Consider the following 15,808-nt stretch of genomic DNA (forward strand, 5'->3'; position numbering starts at 1 on the left):
TGTGTAGTTTGAACGTACACAAATCTTATACATGCTCTCCCAGTCTCTGTGAGTTCATGTTTGTCCTGTTGTATCTGTGTCTTGAATACAACTTACAGATAACCAGGTGCCATTTCAAATATATGGATTATGGTTCATATATCACACCTCAGAGAAAAAGAAGCAACTCACCACAAACAACTGACAGCAAAATAATCTGACCAACAATCTGACAAACTAATAATCTATGCATTGCCACAGAGACCTGGAGGGAGAGGTTACTCACAGACACCAGGAAGAGATGGCAAAACTGGGTTAAAATCTGATTGCCCAGATGCAAAGCAAGACACTGCATCCATGTCCATTGGTAGGCAAAAGATAATGAGTGGATTCTGGCTCTGCACTAGATGTTCAGTGAGAGTGGAGGATGCTAAATGGTCATGGATATGGTGCTGGACATTCAACAGTCCCCAAGGCCAGAGCAAGTTAGAGGTAAGAGATCCTGGTTGGTGACGTGGTTATCAGAAGGGTCCCTTGCTAGGCTTCTACACTTTGAGCTATAGTAGAGAACAGCACCTGCTGAGCTTCATGAAACCTAAGCTTTCATCCTTTCAAAGCTCCTCAGAGGCTTATCTCATCCTTGCAGACTTTTTGGTTCTTCTTCTTCTTTTTTTTTTTTTTTTTTTTCAATGCAGTTTATTCAGAAACCTTGAACAATCCTCGGACCCTGGGGAAAGCCAGCCCACAGCTTAAATAGCCTCTGGGTAGCCAACCCAGGCGTGCCACGTGTGCAATGCAGATAGGTCCACATACATGGAAGCAAGCCAGATCCTCAGCATTAGCCAAATGTGGAATTGTTCGTGACAGAGAGCACTCACCATCGGGAAGGTGGAAGGCGAAAACCAGCTCCATCTTTAAGGCATAGCATTCTGCAGCTCTCTACAGTTCCCCCTTTTTGTTTTAGATCTTCTTCTTAATTGGTATGAGCTTCTGGTTCTGAAGGCTTTACACCCAGATGCTCACTTCTGGAGTCAACACACTCTGATGTCAGGACTTTGAGCAGGAATGCCTCCATCTTTGTTTTCTTTATTTTTTTTTTCTAAGTGTACATTACAGTGTACTGTATTCTTAGAGTCATCCATTACCTCTGGCTCTTAAAAACTTTCCACCTCCTTTTTAGCATCACACCCAAAGCCTTGATGAGAGAGATCCTATTTATGACTGAGTGCTCCAAAGTCTTTCACTCTGCATATTGTCCAGTTGTGGGTCTCCGTGCAATTTCCCAGCTACTGCAAAAGCTTCTCCATGAGGGTTAAGCAACAGTGTGCTTTATAGGTATGGAGACTTATTTGTGCTTTTAGAAGTAATTTTGTTGTGATGTTCCTTTTGTGGAATACTATTAGAAGGGTTTTTGGGGTGTGCCTTCGATACAATTAAAAAGTGGATGTCAAAAACTGCTTCTCTCAGAGAAATGTGTCCCAGATAGACACCATCTTTTTCACAAAGTTGGCCTTTCTTCTTGTTTCAGTTTCGATGACCAGAAAGCCTAGGTGAAATAGCCAGCACTGTCCATGTTGTCTAAACTCTGAACAACCAGATAGCTTTCCATTCAGTCTTTTTCTTATTTTTTTTTTATATTTTCAAAATGTATTCATTGCATATCCCTCAACTCCCCCAGTCCCATGATCCTTCCCTCTTTTCCTCTATCCCCTTCCCCTAATCCACTGAAAGGCAGAGTTATCCACCATGACCATCTGCCCATAGCTTGTTTAGTCTCATCAGGACAGCCTGGATCTTCTTACTCCATGGCTAGTTAAGGCCTCATCACCACAGGCGAATGGTCAAAGAGCTGGCAATCAAGTTCATAATAGCCCCTTCTCCCCTCACTCAGAGATCCACAGGGAGACTACTAAATGTGTTGAAAGAAGAAGTGGGGAAGAGTCCTGACTCATTGGTTCAGGAGACAATTTCCTGAACAGAACACCAAAAGCTCAGGCTCTAAGATCTACAATTAATAAATGGGACCTTGTGAAACTGAATTGCTTCTGTGAAGCAAACGACACTGTCAACAGAACAAAACAACAGTCCACAGACTGGGAAAAGATCTTCACCAACCCTACTGATAGAGGACTAATATCCAGAATATATAAAGAACTCAAGAAATTAGACACCAACAAACTAAATAATCCAATTGAAAATGGGGTCCAGAGCTAAGCAATGAATGGCAGAGAAACACTTAAAGAAATGATAAACATCGTTAGTCATCAGGGAAATGGAAATCAAAACAACTCTGAGATTACATGTTATACCTAGATGTCCCTCAACGGAGGAATGGATACAAAAATTGTGGTACATATACACAATTGAATAGTACTCAGCTATTAAAAACAAGGAAATTGTGAATTTTGCAGGCAAATGGATGGAACTAAAAAAGATCACCCTGAGTGAGGTAACTCAAACAGAAAGATGGGCCTGCCTGTATACACTCACTTATAAGCGGATATTAGCTGTATAATATAGGACAGCCATCTACAGACCTAAAGAAGCTGAACACTAAGAAGGACCCTAGGGAGGATGCTTAAATCTCATTCAGAATGGCAAACAGGATAGACATCAGAAGTGGTAGAATAGAGGAAACAGGATGGGAGCCTACTACAGAGGGTCCTCTAAAAGGATCCACCCACCAGGGGATCGAAGCGGATGCTGAGACTCATAACCAAACTTTGAGCCAAGCACAGGGAGCCTTATGGAAGAAGAGGGAGGTGGGGATAGAGAGACATGGAGGGGACAGGAGTACCACAGGGAGACCAACAAATGCAAAGGATCTGAGCCCAGGGGTTCCTGCAGAGACTGATGCACACACCGAAGACCATCCAATCAGTCTTTTAACTGGCTACCATACGGAGCTTCTGTGCTTGTATAAGAAGTCTCCTAACAAAAACTGTTTCTACACTTATATGATGAACAGGATTGTTAGGAAGCCTAACAGATAAAGTGTTTGGCATGTAATCACCTCTCAGTCAGTTTGTGGTTGCAACTTACCTCCTGTGATGTGCTGATGTGATTAAATGATGAAGCATTTATTAAAATGTCAGTTAAAGGATGGACCAAAAAAATAGTATTTTTGTGCTAACTGATTTAGCATAAAACATTTAAATAAGTCAAAAATAAATAAAAAGTCTCTCAAACACTTAGAGCATCTGAGAAGATTCATGAGACAAAGGATCAGGCTACAGATCACTGAACATAAGTTGTATAAAGAAACGCTCACTGGAGAGGCAGACACAAGGCTTCATGAGTAAAAGGTTTGGTGGACTCACTGTGATGACAGAATCAACCAAATGGTTTTAAAAACAGTTCTATAATATTTCAAATTTTAAATTTTGTAACAATTTTCCCGTAAAAGTTGCTTTTCAACCGTGTGTAGATTCACTGATTTTTTTTTTAAGGAACACTGACATTCAAAGTTTATATTTTTATTTCTATGTAAAAGCTAAAATGGAAGAAGCAGTGATGCTGGAAGAACATAGCTCAGAGAATCAAAGGAAGTGTAATACTATTTCAAATTCTTATTCTTTAAAGTAATTCTGTTTCCAAACTTAGGACCCTTTTTTTTTCTGTGTCCTTTTCATCTGTTTCTGCTTCAGCTAATGACCTATTTTCAACCTATTTTGAGTTACTAATTTACACTATTTTTGTTCAACACAGCAGCTATTAATTTATATATGAGAAAGTCAGGTTTTTTTTCCTGGAGGAATTTAGTTATGCTTATAAAGCTTTTATCCCCAAGCAAATGAGAAAGGATAAACGCTATCCAAGCCCTGAAACAAAGTCAGATGCAGTAATTTTAAAAATGAAGAAGAAAGACATAAACCTGGTGCAGTATAAAATCCCTACTTATAAGCAGAATTCATAGCATCCATAAAAGGATAGGAGAGTAGTTATCTGCATCTCAGGTGCTAGAGACCAGCTCCGGCACACAGGGAACTAAGGTGTATCGCGGTGCTGGTGATGACCAGCTGATGGATGATGGTTCTCTCTATACTTTAACTCTTAATCTTTCAGGCTGGTAGGCTTACTACTCTCTAAATACACTTTAACTCTTAAACTTCCAGGCTGGTCGCCTTGCTATTTGGGGTTCTCTATATACAGTTTAATTCTATATGTACAGTTTAACTCTATAAATATTTAACTCTATATAAGTTTAACTCCCAGGGGTTGCTGGTTATGAGAGTCTCTAAAGGAAAAGACAGCAAAGGGTCTTAATCAGTTAAGCCAGGTGGCTCCTTTAACTCAGAGTACAAGTGCCCACAGCCCTAAAAGTTTCTTGCTGTAAATACAAGGGGTTGCAAAAAGAAAAACCTTAGTTCCTTTTAACTTAATGACTCAGCCGTGAACAGCAGCTTGCAGACAGTAGAGTCCTAATTAAGCAGGCCACTGCTTATCACTTCCTAAACTTGATAGCTTAGAAGCATGCAAATACGTACACATTTGGCAGACAAAGCAGACAGATATTTACAAACCTCACACACACATTCACACATATAACATGTAGACAAAACAAGTGAGCTTCCAAAGACACCATTTATTTACATATATGTAAACATACAGATATAAACATGCATATATGCATATATATAAACAATATAGACAGACGATTATACAGACAGACACATTTTTGGATGAAGTGGGTGGTTGCGACCAATGTTTAATTCTGTCCTGGGTTTTTTATGCTCCCTAATATAAAGTTTCCCTATGTGTGGAAAAATTTACACCATTCAAAATTAGATACATAAAAGGGGAGTTACAGAAGGACTATTGATCCTAATATCTAACTAGGTACTTTGTTTATTATAAGTTTAAAGCAGTGTTTTTTGTCTATATGCTCATTATGAGTTCAAATTTTGAACTCTTATTTCAAATGTACATTATGTATTCAAAGCAAGTATTTTTATGTCAAGGTTTTTCTCAACAGGTGAATGTTTTGTCTTGTATAGCTAACCACGTCTTCTTTGTTTCCATATTCATGTGGGCTTTCTTAATGTGGTGTACACCTGGGCCTTAACCTTGGACTAAACCTAGGATGAATGTATTTCCTTAATTGTTAATTTGTTTCAATCTTGCTTTTCCTCTTGGTGTAAAGCAAGTGCTTGACATATAGAGTTTCTTGGAGCTCCTAGTGGTATTTGCTATACTGTAGGAGGGTTTTGCTTGAATCAAGTCAGAAATTCTTTAAATTCATCATCATGAAATCATCAACTCATTTGAACAGCACTGTGAAAGTACATCTTCAAAACAATCTGCAGGAAATCTGCCCAACAGAGAGAAGCAATAGGCAGTGAGGGTCTCTGACATGCCAGATATATGAAACAAGCATGGAAAGGCAGCATAGCAACAAAAAACAGTCTCAGGCAAAATCCTTGGGGTTTTGTCCACACCAGGGATACATCCATTTGTCAGCCATGCAAAAATGAGTGGGCTGCCTCCAGGAAGGTTACTTGCTTGCTTCTGCCAATCCAGAATTCAGTTGCTCCCAGCACTCAGAGATCCACTTACCTGTTCATGTCCTAGCATTGCTTTACTTTTTGGTTAAAATGTTACCTTATTCAATTCATACCTATGGGTGCATTGCTTGTCAAGCATGATGTGAAGTACTTGTATTCTTTCTAACATCTCCACATGTATCCTGAGGAGACAAAGTGAACACTGGGATTTCTGTGGAAGGGAATTATTATAACATCTCACCAGTATCATTTTTGTCACCATGTGCAGGCTCATCACTATAAATCTGACTGCTATGTCAGCTACCCATATCACTTTCAGAAAACCCAATATTCAGACTAAAAAAATAAACCTCAAATTCAGGCAGGTAATGATTAGGGCCAGAGTTGGAACAGAGGTAAAATACGAACATGTACACAAATACTGTCTATCTCTTACAGAAGTAGTGCCATAAGGCTTTTTTCCCCCTTTTTATTACCTATTTGTTGTCAGAGACGATTAATATTTACTATTGGTTTTATCTTTTAGTAATGCTGCTGTTAGTCCTAAGCAGCTGTATACCCAAATCACCACACAGAGACTGGGATTTATTTAATTAACCTAGAACACAATGCTGGGCAATAGTTAGTCCATCCTAAACTTCCAAGCATTCAATTTCCTAACATTTAGATTTCCCACATTATACTTGTTTTTAATGATATATTAGGTACAGTCCATCTCTCCACCTCGTTCCAAGATCTTTGCTCCTGCCTCTGTTCTCCCTTCTCCCTGCTCTGCCTTCCACCTTCCTGTCTTCTGGCTCCTCCTTCTCTTCCTGCTTCCTTTGCCTTGCTCAACATTGTAGCTAGTTACTTTATTTTGGCATGTTTACACTTAGTTAAGACAGGTGATGCTTAGAATAAGTATCATAATGCAATGTCCGGATTGAAACCTGAGAGTGAAGGAGAGAAATCAGCATTTGAATGAACAAGGGTAAAGTGTATACATTCCAAAAGAACATTATACCAACACATGAGGAAAAATCGTATTTTTCCTCATGAGCAAGGCCACAGTTAAATCCGGAGGTATCAGGTGAAAAGAAAACATCACATTCTTAACCCACATAAACAATATTTAAATGGCTTTGTCAAAAATAAAGTGGTATGGTCTGTAATCTTTACAACTACGGAAAAGTAAATCCTCTAGAAAGAATAAAAATGTCTTTACTGAAAATTTCTACTCAATTAAAAAATAAATTAATGCCATTTTTATGCAACCTTTTCTAAATAGGAAAAAATACTTCACGTTTTATTAAGTATTTGGTTTCAACATCAAACCCAGATGACTACATTGAAAAGAAATAGAATAAGAAAGAAAAATAATTGACTGTCATTAATAATGCAAAAATCATTCACTGTGAATTGTCAAATAGAATCCATTAGTATAAAAAGGTTCACAAACCATGGTCTGATAAGCCATGACCTGATATATTATTCACAGAATGAAAATTTGGTTCAGCTTGAAAATCAGCCCACTTAACAAACTAAATAAGAAACAGCCACAAGATAATGCCAATAAATATATAAAATATAACTGACTACTTTGAAAACTCATTATTTTAAATGTCTTTCAGAAAAGTTGAAGTAGAGAAGGATTTAGAGCTTGTGAAAGAGCATCTAGAAAAGGCCACATTTTATCAGGAGGAAGGTGAAGCAGCAGGGTCCACACGACGATAGTGCAAGAAGCCATCCAGCAGAAAATGAAAAAATAAAACTGTCGGTGTTTGAAGATATCATTGTCCTATGAGAACTTCTCAGTAATCTTAAAATAATCAAAGTTACCTTAGTAAGTTTGTAGATATAAAACAAATGTAAAATAAACAAATTTTATTTGTATATTCAGCCACTAAATGTAGGTTTTTGAAAGTGCCATCATCCACAGTTGCTCAAAAAATGTAATACTTACATATAAACTCAACAAAACACTCACAGCACCTTTTTCCTAAAAATCATAAAAAGGATAATTATAAACATGTTCAAAGTTCAAGGAATCCAAAGAGGACATGAGTAAACAAAAGAGTTAACTTAAAGAGGACAGGAATACCAATACTCCAACTAAGGACCATGCATGGAGAGGAACTAGACTCCTATTTGCTGCTCAGTTTCCAAGAAGTTTCCCTAGAAAAGGCTGTCTCTGACATGAACTCAGTGGCTGGCTCTTTGATCACTTCTGCCTGGGGGGTGCAGCCTTGCCAGGCCACAGAGGAAGACAATGTAGACAGTCCTAATGAGACCTGATAGGCTAGGGTCAGATAGAAGGTGAGAAAGACCTCCCCTACCAGGAGACTATGGAAAAGGCATAGTGGGGAGAAGGAAGAGGGAGGGTGGGTAGGACTGGAGGAGAAAAAGGAGGGGGCTGCAGCAGGTATACAAAGTGAATAAATATATAAATAAAATTAAAATTTAAAAAAAGAGGACAGGAATAAACTGACTGAAGTCAAGAAAATAAGTAAATGCGCTGAATGAAACAATGAGAGCAAGGTAGGAAAACTGAATTCAACAAAAACATACAAAAACCAAAGAAAACTCAGTCTGAAAGAAAACTGTATGTGAAAAGCTCAATACGAGACCTTGATGGAAAGCCTCATCAACAGAACAAACAAGGTAAATATTAGCATTCAGTTTGATCTGTTTCTCCATTTTCAATTTTTATCACTTACAGATATCACTGATGCTAAGAAAATCTTTGACATTCAATAATGTTGTATCATATTTAAATAGCATGGCTTTGTAAGTAAATGTCTTATACTTTTCCATTCCATTTAATTGAATAAATGGAACAGAAAGTGGGAGGTGGAGGATGGGGGTTCAAAGCACAGAGAGAAAGCGGAGACACAGAGACTGAGATTCAGATAAGAAAGTGGATGGAAGAGAGCTTAGTTGTTTTCCTCAATAGAACTGTGTGTGTGTGTGTCTGTGTGTGTAGAAGTTTCTAAAATTGTGAATATCTGTCAATCTTCTTATCAATCTTTTCTTATAGGCTGTTTTGTTTTGTTTTTTTCTTCTGGTTGGGCAAGTTCTTCTGTACTGGGAAAAGGATTAGGGAGGGGTGAGGAAATAAAAAATATGATCAAACTATATTTTATTAAAGTTTTTAATTTCAAAAGAAAGTATGTACTTCAGAAAAACTCTTAGAATATTAATTAATTAAAAATATTAATTAAAATATTTTTATTTACCATTTCATTCTTATTATAATAGTGTGTTGGGTGGAAATAACATTTACAGCTCTTTTCTAAAAATATTTTATTTGGTTTCTGTCCTTGGAAGATTTAATATTTAATATTAAATTAATTGTTTTTCTCAAAATACTTGGAAGACTTGCTTCCAACATGTTCTGTTCTTTTGCTGCTGCTAACAGCATTATGTGTTTTGTCTTATATTTAGTGATACCTTTTATAGCCTGCTTAATATAAACTGCTTCATACTAGGTTACATTTATATACTGATTTTGTTCTAGCTAATTATTAACCAGGAGCTTTCCAATATGGCCCATCTTCCATTTCTTATGCTCTAAGACAGAAAATCTTTATCTTGTTCACATTTTACACTGTTATTCTGCTTTACTATTTTTTTTCTCTAATTGTGCATAATTGACTATTTAGGTGTGTAGATTTACTGAATTTTTTTAAAGGAACCCTGACATTCAAAGTTTATAATAATTTTATTTCTATAAAAGCTAAAATGGAAGAAGCAGTGATGCTGGAAGAACGTAGCTCAGAGAATCAAAGGAAGTGTAATACTATTTCAAACTCTTATTCTTTAAAGCAATTCTGTTTCCAAACTTAGGACCCTTTTTTTCTGTGTCCTTTTCATCTGTTTCTGCTTCAGCTAATGACCTATTTTCAACCTATTTTGAGTTACTAATTTACACTATTTTTGTTCAACACAGCAGCTATTAATTTATATATGAGAAAACTGGGAACAGATGTACCTCACTGTGTGTAGCTCTCTTCCTACAGCTACAAAGTTTTAGATTTTTCCAGAAAAAAAAAAAAAACAACAAAAAAGACAAAAAAAAAACATAAAAACTGCTTTCATGTATGTGATTATTGTTTATGATACAGTCTCAACTACCTACATATGTACACACACATACCCACGTGCGTGACTTTATTAAGCTTTCAATGTCTATCACCGATTAGAGTAAGAGGTATGTCCTCAGATTATTTCAGTAGCTGCAGCTGACAGTCTTGTTCTCTGTAGAGGGACAGTGGCTTTACTACTGAGATACAAAGGACAGAGAGTGGCAGACTGATCAAATGATGCAGTAACTGGCAGAATAAAGACCAGCCATCTCTAATACCTGCAGAGTCTGGTTAATATTGACTCAGTAAGGCTCCCTTGTTAGATTTGCTAATATAAAAAAATTGGTATTTGTATTTTAGTTGAAAACTGACCACAAAATAATTTGAAATACTCTGTAAGTCAGCTTTTAGAATCTCCTCTGTCATAGAAACTGATTTATTTTTGGGGCATCTTCTGTTCCTTCGCCTTTGAATAATGGTGTTTCTAAGTTTCCTCGTTTGTCTGGTGCTGTTTGCACGCTTTTGAAAGATGATTATACCTAAACCCTAAAAAAATAAGCATTGATAAATCTAAAATAAAGTAGAAAGCTATTAACAAAAGACCACACAGGTCCTTTGAAAGTGATTAAGTGATGTCTGTGCCTGTGTTCAGGCATCATGGGGAGATCAGGATGCCTAAGCTTCTCACATCAGCATGATTCTTTCCTTGAGTTTGGTTACTACTTGTCATATTTCCTTTTTACTTAGCTTCTGTGGGTCTGTGGATTGTAGCCTGTCTATTCTGTGCTTTATGGCTAAAATACCATTATAAGTGAGTGCATACCATGTGTGTCTTTCTGGGTCTGGTTACCCCATTCAGGATGATTTTTTCCTAGTTCCATCCTCTTGCCGACAAATTTCATGATGTCCTTATTTTTAATGCTGAATAGTATTCCATTGTGTAAACATACCACAGTTTTTTTACTCATTCTTCGGTTGAAGAACATCTGGGATTTTCCAGTTTCTCCCTGTTATAATAAAGTGGCTATGAACATAATTGAGGAAATATCTTTGTTGTATGGTAGAGCATGTTTTGGCTATATGCCCAAAAGTGGGATAACTGGGTCGTGAGGTAGATCTGGTCCCAGTTTTCTGAGAAAGTGCCAGATTGATTTCCAAAGTGGTTGTACAAGTTTGCCCTCGCACCAGCAATGGAGTTGTGTTTCCTGTGGGCTTAGATTTTTCAAACACCTACTTTATTTAAGGTTCTTAAATGCCTCTACCTCCCTCCCAATGCTTCCCCTTACCTTAGAAAGGATTAGTAGGGAATGGGGCTCTGGGCCTCTTTTAGCTACTTCCCCCATTAGGCCTTTGGGTTCTTTGGAATATACCAATCTCAGTCATCAGAATACCAACCATCAGTCAAACAGCAAAGCAGCAAACCAAAGCAGCAGCAGCAAAAAGCAAAAGCAGTGATACCACTCAGCAAAATTGGCTAGACTCTGCCCAAATGGCATGAGACCACGGAAGTGGCAAAACTCCTCCAAAACGGCAAGACAAGTTCTCTGGAGCATTTCTCTCCAGCAAAGCAACGCAAACCATTGCAAAATGTACAGATGTAAAAACCACTGTCGCACTGTCTGTGGGATTCTATTTACCCCTTCCCAGGGTCCACATGAGGATGTTTTTCAGCTCACAAAAACCATTCCCCTCTCACAAGGTAGTACCTTTGCACAGGTTCTGTTTTCTGAGTGCGGTGGGCGAAGACATTCCTGCACACTACACTTGAGACCAAAACAAAAACACATAGGACAACTCCACCTCAGTTCCCCCTTCTCTACATCCTGGCCAGCATGTGCTGTCACTTGGGTTTTTATCTTTGGCATTCTGATAGGTGTAAGAAGGAATCTCAGAGTTGTTTGCATTTGCATTTCCCTAATGACTAATGGCATTGATCATTTCTTTAAGTGTTTCTGAGCCATTCAATTTTCATCTGTTAAGAATTCTCAGTTTAGCTGTGTACCACATTTTAAATTGGATTATTTGGTATATTGGTGTTTAACTTCTTGAGTTCTTTATATACTTTAGATATTAGACCTTTGTTGGATGTAGGACTGGTGAAGATCTTTTTCCAAAACTGTAGGCTGCCATTTTGTTCTTTTGACAGTGTCCTTTGACTTACAAAAGCTTTTCAGTTGCTTGAGGTTCCATTTATTAATTGTTGATCTTAGAGTTGGTTTTCTGTTCAGGAAGTTGCCTCTTGTGCTAATGAGTTCAAGGCTGATCCCTACTTTCTTTTCTAATAAAGTTAGTGTTTCTGGTTTCTTGTTGAGGTCTTCGATCCACTTGGACTTGAATTTTGTGCAGGATGATAAATATGGTTCTATTTGCATTCTTTTGTATGTAGACATCCAGTAAAACCAGCACCATTTGTTGAAGATGTTTTCTTTCTTTCTTTCTTTCTTTCTTTCTTTCTTTTCTTTTTTTTTTCATTGTATGGTTTTAGCTCATTTGTCAAAAATTAAGTGTCCACTGGTATGTGGATTTACTTCTAAGGCTTCAATTCAATTCTTGATCAACCTGTCTGTTCTAATGCCAGCACCATGTGGTTTTATTTCTACTATTTTGTATTACAGCTTAAAATCAGGAATGGTAATACCTCCAGAAGTTCTGTTATAGTAGAAAAAAATTTTAGCTGTCCTGAAGTTTCATTTTTCTATATAAAGTTGACAGGTTTTTTTCCAAAGTCTGTAATGGATTGTGATGGAATTTTTATGGTAGTAATAAAAATGGAACAGAGATTAAGGAATGGCCCACCACTGGCTGGCCTAAATTGAGACCCACTCCATGGTAGAGAGCCACTCCGTGGCATTATTACTGATACTATGCGATGCATGCAGACAGGAGCCTAGCCTAACTGTCTTCTTAGAGGCTTTAATCAGCAGCTGATGGAAACAGATGCACAGACCCACAGCCAAACAATAGACAGAGTTTTGGACGTCTTTTGGAAGAATGGAAGGAAGATCGAGGGAACCTACAGAGCAAACTAACTTGGGCCCATGGGGGCTCACAGAGACTGAACCAACAACCAAAGAACGTAGCCTTGACCCCCTGCATATACATAGCAGATGTGTAGCTGCTTCTTCACGAGGGTCCCTTAACAATTTTCAGAGGGTTTGTCTCTCTCTGTCTCTGTGGCCTGCCTATCCCGTACCTTGGCTGCCTTGTCTGTCCTCAGATGGAAAAAATGTTCTTAGTGCTGCTGCAACTTGATGTGCCAGAGTTAGTCGGCACTAAAGAGAATTTTATAACTTCTAAGTGCAGAGGGCATAAAGGCTATTTTTTAAAGTGCGTTGTTTCTAAATATCCATCTCTAGGGATAGTAAGATCATGGAAGCCTGTGTCTTGGTCCACTTCCAAAAAAATCAAATTTAAGCACACCCTGTCTACCAAATATAAACGTGAGAGCCAGCCAGTAAAAGGATCATTTCTAAATCTACGGGAGATTTTAGTGTAATCGACTCCTCACTCTTGCCACTTGCTGGCTGTCAAAGTATATTAGAAACTACAACTTGTGTTCAAATAATTTACAAAATAATTTTCTCCAAATTTTCATATACAAAAATAACAAACAAACTTCTGCATTAATATAAAAAAAGAAATACATGTTCCTCAGGATTCAATGGTCTCATAACACATAAAATCATACTGTCTAAATGTCACAGCCAAGTCAAACTTAGTAGCGTGGGCAATAACAAATACTTAATGGCTGCATATTTTATTCATATAATGGGATTCTATTCATGAAATGTTGATGAATATAAATGTGGCCTTTTAAAAGGGGGTCAGTGATGCCTAATTACACCTCAGTGGCAAAAGTTTCAAAAGAGCTGTGCAATTATTGGCAGATCACACCTCAGAGTATTCACATTTTTGACAGCTCCTACGTTTCCTCTCACACTCACCATTTGCTAATATCATAAATATGATACAATAAATGCTATTCAATGATAAAATAAATGCTATTCAATGATACAATAAATGCTATTCATATATCAATGTATGTGTTGAAAATCTTATACTCTGTGTAGATAATAAAATTTCAAAGTTCATCAATACTATGTAAGGTGCTAAACTTAATAGTCACTGTTTAAGGTTACGCAGAGTCACACAGTCACACAGAGTCGTGAAGATTTTGCGGAGTTCTCACAGACTATTTGCAATTGACTTCTAGAAAGGTCTAGCTGTAAAATGACCCAAATCAACAAATGCAGACATGGTGAGGTGGAATTATTGTTTCTGGAATTATTTGTTTTTCAATCAGGACCAATAAGTGGTGGGGCAGGCTGGGAACTCCTCCCAAGATGACGTTCCTTCTGCTGTCACTCACTTCTGTGTTGGCTGGATTGGCTTAGGCAGGCCAAGGTGTTTTTTCATAGAAACAGGAATTCATAATGCAGCAAAAGAGCTACCAATAAAAGTAAGTGCCAGGAAAGACAAAAAACTGAGCTAGTCTCCGATGTTGGAATTTTTTATTCCACCTTTTAATAATTAATAGTAGTAGCTGGGCCCCCTTTTTTTCTTTATATTATATGAGTTAATGCTCTTTTGATCTTGTTTATCTTCTGAAAGAACCAGTACTTGGATGCATTGATTCTTTGGATTGTTTTCTTTATTTCTATTTCAATTCATTTTTGTTCTTATTTTTATTATATTTTGCTAATTACTATATTTGAGTGTGGTTTGTTTTTTGATTTTTCCAAACTTTCAAACTGTTCCATTTACTCATTTACTTATGCTGTTTCTTATTTTTTTCAGGGTAGGCACTTATAAAAATAAACTTTTCTCTCTGGCTTACTTTTAATGTATTACTAAGTTTTTGTCGTGTTGTGCTTTCATTTTCACTTCATTCCAGGATTTTAAAAATTTTCTTTGTTGGTTTCTTCTTTGACTCATCAATTATTTAGTAATATGTTGTTTAATCTTGATTAATCTATGTAATTTCTGAAGACTTGTTTGTGTTAATTTTAAGCTCTACTGTATTCTAATACTCTGGACAACTAAATGTTTTTTTTTTTTTCTTTTTTGAATTTGGCAGTATTTGTTTTGTGTCCTAGCATGTGTTTTATTTTACATACGCTTTCATGGGCTGCTGGGTAAAGCATATATTTTCTGTGTTTGGGTGAAATATTCTGTAGATATTTGTTTGATCCATTTGATATATGATGTAATTTAATTCTGAAGTTTTTCTGTTTATTGTTTTTGTCTACAAACTCCTGGAAAGAATGAAATATGCGTTAATTGGATTGATCTTATTCTGTGTCTTTAAGTCCAATAGCATGCTTTGTGAAATTGACTGCAGAATTTGGTACACAGATATTTATGATTGCAATGTCTTCTTGACGAATTTTGTCCTTTTTACCTCTTATTAATTTGACTTTGCATATTGGCTTTTGTTAGCTATTGGAATAGCAATACCGGTTTCCTTCCTTGTCCCATTTGTCTGGAATATTTTTTTTACCATCCTTTACCAAAACGGTGTTTTATTTAAAGCTAAGGGAAGTTTCCCATAGATAGTAGAAAAATTGATTTGTTTCCTTTTTTATTGAAAATGGATTATTCTTTCATACACTACACCCCAACCACAGTTTTCCCTCCCTCCACTCTTTCTAGTTACCTCTCCATGTCTACTCCAAATCTATCTACCCCACTGCTGTTTCCTCTTCAGAAAAAATCAGGCCTCCAGGAGGCAACAGCCAAACAAGACAAAACAAGATATTAAAAGACTGGGCACACGCCCTCATAATGAGGCTGCAAAAGGCAGCCCAATAGGAGGAAAAGAATCTCAGGACCAGGCAAAAGAGTCAGAGACACCCACTCCCACTATTAGGAATTCCACAAAAACAACAAACTAACAGGCATAACAGTGGCACAGGGGACCTGGTGCACAGGCATGCATGCCCGATGCTTGCAGTTTCAGTCCCTGTGAACATAAGCGAACTGTTTGGTTGATTCAGTGGCCTATGTTCTCCTCACGTCCTCCATCCCTTCTGACTTGCACGATCCCACCACACTTCCATAGGTCCCTGAGCTCCGATGGGAGGGACCCAGTGGAGACCTACAATTTAAACTCTCTCTCTCCTTCTCTTTCTGCATAATGAATGGCTGTGGATCTCTGCATCCGTTCCCATTATTATTTTTAATGCTGCATGTAAAAAAAATACCAATAGGAATCAGTTCATTAATTTTTTTCTAGTGGTGTTTGGTTCTACTTTAGGTCTC

The 15,808-nt window shown here is 37.3% G+C and overlaps 1 long non-coding RNA gene across 1 annotated transcript in view; it reads left to right on the top strand.

Annotated features, from left to right (window-relative positions):
* LOC132654558 (uncharacterized) overlaps positions 1 to 15,808 on the top strand; it is a 138,284-nt gene that overhangs the window by 43,060 nt on the left and 79,416 nt on the right. The gene's annotated exons all lie outside the window — the stretch shown is intronic.

Source organism: Meriones unguiculatus, chromosome 6 (assembly GCF_030254825.1).
Source record: "Meriones unguiculatus strain TT.TT164.6M chromosome 6, Bangor_MerUng_6.1, whole genome shotgun sequence".
NCBI lineage: Eukaryota > Metazoa > Chordata > Mammalia > Rodentia > Muridae > Meriones > Meriones unguiculatus.